Raw genomic sequence first — 5,813 nt, 5'->3', positions numbered from 1 at the left:
CCAAGGAAGCTCAGTATCAGAGTTCTCAGCCCTGATGATGCAAACTGCAACGTTTGCGAAACGTCGGCATATCGCTGATTCAAAACACGGCTCCATTTCGGAAGCTATACCTAGACAAATATCATACTAAGAATCATTGATAATTACTTATTATCCAGTATTTTTAATACTGAAAATAAGTAATTATCAATGATTCTTAGTATGATATTTCTATAAGGGAAGGAGGTGTATATAGAGGAGGTAGCTCATGAAAATATCACGTGCCGCGTACGTCCCTTATAGAAATATCATACTAAGAATCATTGATTAATTACTTATTTGCAGTATTAAAAGTACAGTATTTAGTAATATTCTGTGATTCAAATACAGCTTTTAGTACTCAAGTATTTCAATATTTAATGTTACAAATCCTACCTTATGATTGATTTCAATACTTAAATATTGATATGTAATACTTCGTCCAGTGATAAAATACTTACTTAAAGAGAGAGGAAAAATTATGAAAATTTATATTCAAAATATTATTAAAATATAGAAATATCTAAATGTTTTATATAATATTTTTGTAAACAAAAAATTAATATTTTGTAAATATTTCTATAAATATTGCACATAAAAAAAATAAATATAATTATGTATAATTATTAAATTAATAAAGAAATAAGAAAATCGAAATTTGAATTGGTAATGTATATTCTTTAAATGAAAAAAAATGAAAAAAAATTCTTTAAATGAAAGAAATATATTTTGTTACATATAATTTCTTAACTTAAAAAAATATTTGTTAAATTTTAGACAATATATAATAAATACAAAGAAATATTTTTTTAAATTTGTAAAATAAGCTATAAAATTATGAATTTATAAATAAAGAAAGTGATTTCTTTGATTTAAAATATCTATATATATAAGAATAAACAAATGATTTATTTACAAGGAGAAAATTTTAAATGTTTTTAAATAAAATTTTAAATTGTTTTTAAATGTAAAAGCTGTTTAAATAAATATTTGCTTGTTTTAAAAGTAAATAAAATACAAGTAAATCATTTTATAAATCGGAATAAATTATTTTCTAATATTAAAAGTATTTTTTTCTGTTTCAATATTGCATTCGACTTCACTTTTTTTTGTGGTTTTAGGTAATATTAAATAACACGAAGCACATTGAAAAAGACCCAATATACGACGTTTTGCGTCCATGGCTAAATGACGGGCTTCTTATTAGTACAGGTAACACAATAAAATTATTATTATAATCGTATACGTGCGCTTTATATCATCGAGTAGTGTGTACTATACGAAAAAGAACAATTCTGTTGGTGCAACCGAATTTTCGGTTGCTCAGGGATCAGACGAAAACTCGGCTGTAAGAACAGAAAAATTCCTTTATGAGGCTTCTATATAATCAATTGCTTCTATGTTCTCAATTGCTTCAACCGAGTTCTAAAATCGCGGAATGTTCAGACGAATATTTTCGGTTGCGACAACAGAAATATTAGTTCTCAAAACAGGGATATCGCTTCTGATCACCTAATTTTTAGTTGGTTCCTATTTGCACCAATTGAGATTTATTTTACATGTAGGTATTGAAAGTACTTATCTCTTTATTCAAATATTCTGATAAAACGAGAAGCATTATAATATTAGAAAGTTAATTAGTGAATATATAAGTGAAAATTAAACTCAAAATCGTGAGACTTGCTCACTATATGCGGAAGTTATTGATACTTTGTTCTTTCAATTTTGTTTATTTTATATTATTGTTTTTACTTCATATCGCGCACGCGCGCGCGCGCGTTATCGCGCGATCTGCCATAACATTCCTGTTGCACAAATTATTCTAAAATTAATCTTAGTCTTAACCTTATTTCTGTTTTAGGTGCCAAATGGCATTCACGGCGAAAAATGCTAACGCCTACATTTCATTTTAGTATACTAAAGTTTACAAAAGTTTACAAATGTTTTAACTGAGAAGGGTAAACGCATGGTGCAGAAATTAAAGGATGTCGGCGGGATGATTGAAGTAGATATCGAATCATTTATTTCTGAATATACGCTGAACATAATATGCGGTAAATCATTATATATTTCTGTCACATAATTGTAAAGAGAATTAATTTTGTATATTTGAGAACTTCCTACAATTGTAGAAATTGCCATGGGTACTTCTCCGCACAATCTCGGTACGGCGCAAGAAAAATATCGACACGACGTTCACCAAATTGGTCAGTTATTCATATATAGGTAATTAATAATCCAAATATTTACATGATATCATAAATGGATCTAGTCATTATTGAGGCACCATGCGAAAAAGAATAATTATAATTAAGGTACAGACGCGAATAATACGTGACTCGCGAATTGCACGTAATAAGCCTTTCAGCTTTAAAAGAAGATTATTTAAATCCCTTAAAATATCAAATATTGAAATATTTTTAAAAAATCGAGTGTATTATTAAATCGAAGACAAAACTTACATTCTAATATTGGCCAGACGATATGCAGTGTAAAAGAAAAAGAGATAATGCTAAAAAAAAAAACAGTACCATAATGTATAATTTGATTTCATTAGACAGAATTAAATCTTACTTGTTATTCACTTCATTCAGAGACTATTAATACTGTTATTTTCTCAGATTTATTTTTAGCGTTATATATTTATGCCGTTTAGACTCATAAGGCCCTGGTTTTATAACGACATGGTATTTGCATTAACGCCTGAAGGCAGAAAACAGAAGAAGACACTACAAAATTTACATGGGTTCACTGAAAAAGTGCGTCAAAATTAAGTTACTTAACATTCAGTACACTTCCCAATGTACAAAATTAGAACGAAAAACTTATATATAAGTACTGATAAGAAATATTGAAATATTAGTAAAAAAGTCAAGGCGCAATTAGACAAGCCGTAAAATAAATTAATATTTTCTTACGTTGACATCATTTTTAGATAATTGCGGAAAGAAAAATGTATCACAAACGCATCGACAATAAGTATTTACACAATACTACAAATAACGATCCTATGGAAACAGATAACGCAGAAATACATGGAAATACGTAAGCTAAGTATGAATTTCAACTTCATTCTAATATCGCAAAATTGTAATTGTGATATTTCTGATCCAGTCTGATCGAAAAAAACGATTCGCCATGTTGGATCTTCTAATATTTGCCTCTCAGGAAAATAATTTGAGTGATTTGGATATCAGAGAGGAAGTGGATACTTTCATGTTCGAAGTAGGTATACTCGTGTGATTTTTCTCGACAGCCTGATATATTATACGAATACAACTAACACGCAAACTGATTATAGGGTCATAACACAACATCGATGGCTATATGTTTCACTCTGTTACTATTAGCAGAACTCAAGGATATTCAGGTGCTCTTCTCCATGGAAACATGAGATATGTAACAATTAAAAGCAGCATCTGATTAATTTTGTTCAACAATTAAGTCGTTAATTAAATCCTGTTGAAAAGATAGAAGCATTAAGTACTCATCACTGTGTATTTTTTCACGTATCGATTGAAATTAATTGATTAAACGAGAATAATCGAAAACGCTATTCCTAAAATAAATTTAAATATATACATAGACAATTGCTGAAACTATTTCTTGGTGTATATGTATAAGTATCACGGAGTAATGCAATTTTAATCAGTGTTGATGGTACAGAATCGCGTCAGGGAGGAAGTCAAAACAGTGATGCAGCAATGTGAGGGAAAATTGACTATGACGTCGTTGCAGAATCTATCGTATTTAGAAAGATGTTTAAAGGAATCGTTGCGACTGTACCCCAGCGTGTTTTTCGTAACACGAATCACGGAGGATGTGCAATTACGCGGTAACAGCCATGAATCTTTATGAATATGTAAACATATATGTAAATATGTAAACATATTTCAAATTTAACGTTTCAAAATTATCGTAATTAAATTGAAATGAGGTAGCCATGAGTAATATGATTGATTTTTTACATTTTTTAAACGTAGGAATTATCATAATATTTAATTATCGCGTGTTTGTAAGTTACACCTGATTATGTAATACATTTTACAGATTCATATGTAATACCCCGTGGAACAATAGCACACCTCAATATCTTTCACGTTCATAGAGATCTCAATTTCTGGCCGAATCCCGATGTATTCGATCCAGATAGATTTTTGCCTGAAAAGATACAAAAGCGTCATCCTTATTCGTACTTGCCATTCAGTGCAGGACCACGGAATTGTATAGGTAAGCTAGCGCGATGCTCACACCTCTAGATATAGACAGTTTTTAATACATAAGTTATGAATGTGTGTGGCAGATCAACGATTCGCTATGTTGGAGTTGAAGGCTATAATAGCTTATCTCGTGCACAATTTCTACCTAGAACCTATCAATTATCTAAAAGACATTTGGATAAATATTGACATAATTCTTCGTCCGAATAATATGAAGATAAAATTTGTCCCAATACAAGCCGCTTGAAGGAAGTACAAATTTTATGAAGAAGCAAATACAAATATCGCTAAAATCAAATAATTGTTGATTTTAACATTATAGGTACACAGATATACTTGTGTCTGTACGCGCGTGTGTACGAATTTAATATTACGATTATAACACATGTTTTATATGTATAAATATTGCTTACAGAAATAAATGAATGATGTATGTAAAGGTTAAACTTTAAGAGTATAAATTGTTTAGTGAATTTAGAATTAATTTCAATCTCAACATAAATGCGTAGCAAAAAAAGGCTAGCACTTAGATGATATTTAATATTGTTTATGTCAAGTATTTTCGTAATTAAAATTTTGAGAAAGGAAAAATATATAATGCAATGAGTACGATTATCTATAATGGATAAACAATACTATCCGAAACAATAAAACATATATAACTCAAGAGCAATCAATTTCTTCCTGATACTTCTTAACAGTGTAAAATAACTTGAAATTGTTTTAAAAAAATCTATAGTCAAGATTTACCGCAATAAAAGTACTTCGAATATTACATAAAATATTGGTTCAATTAATTATATATGAAATATTTTATAATATTATGTGTTCAATTAATTTATTTAATTATATATGAAATATATTAATTTACATTTAATTAATTATATATGAAATATTTTATGATATTATGTGTGTATACATATACATATATATAATATTATGAATATGTAAAGTTATCTTAGTATAAATATGTGTACTTTCCACTTAAAGTCGAAATATTGAGTTTACAATACTATAATATTATTATATCAGGACCTTGAATAAATTCTCGCTGTTTTCCAACAGATCGCGTTACCAGAACTGCATGCGTGTAGTTTAAGATGGTAATGCATCTATAAGGAAGTACTATAAGCAAGCTTGAAATTCAGTGTGTCATTTCGCCGAAGTGTAAACAACTTTTTTTTTCATAGTGTTAAACATGTCGAGTTTCGTGCCAAAAAAAGAGTATTTGCGGGGAATTTTACTGCACTACTTTATTAAAAAAAAATCTGCAACTGAAGCACACAGAAATTCTTTTTGAGACTTACGGCGACCATGCTCTGTCGGAAACAATATGCAGAGATTGGTTTAGACGTTTCAAAAATAATGATTTTGATGTTGAAGATAAAGAATCTGGCGCACCGAAAAAGTTTGAAGACGAAGAATTGGAAGCATCACTTTATGAAAACTTATGTCAGACACTAGCTGAACTTGAAGAATCATTAGGAGTTGGTCACACAACAGTTTCGAAACATTTGAAAGTATTAGAAATGATTCAAAAGCAAGGACATTGGGTGCCGTACGAGTTGAAGCCGA

General features: G+C 29.3%; 1 pseudogene; it reads left to right on the top strand.

The window, feature by feature from the left end:
- The window catches only part of LOC116840889, a 14,943-nt pseudogene extending 10,038 nt beyond the window's left edge, over positions 1-4,905 (top strand).
- The last annotated feature ends 908 nt before the right edge of the window (positions 4,906-5,813 follow it).

The sequence above is a fragment of the Odontomachus brunneus genome, unplaced genomic scaffold (genome assembly GCF_010583005.1).
Source record: "Odontomachus brunneus isolate Ranch 3 - 2012 unplaced genomic scaffold, Obru_v1 Obru_scaffold_012, whole genome shotgun sequence".
Lineage (NCBI taxonomy): Eukaryota > Metazoa > Arthropoda > Insecta > Hymenoptera > Formicidae > Odontomachus > Odontomachus brunneus.
Note: the sequence above shows the minus strand (reverse complement) of the source record. Positions and strands in the feature narration are given on the sequence as shown.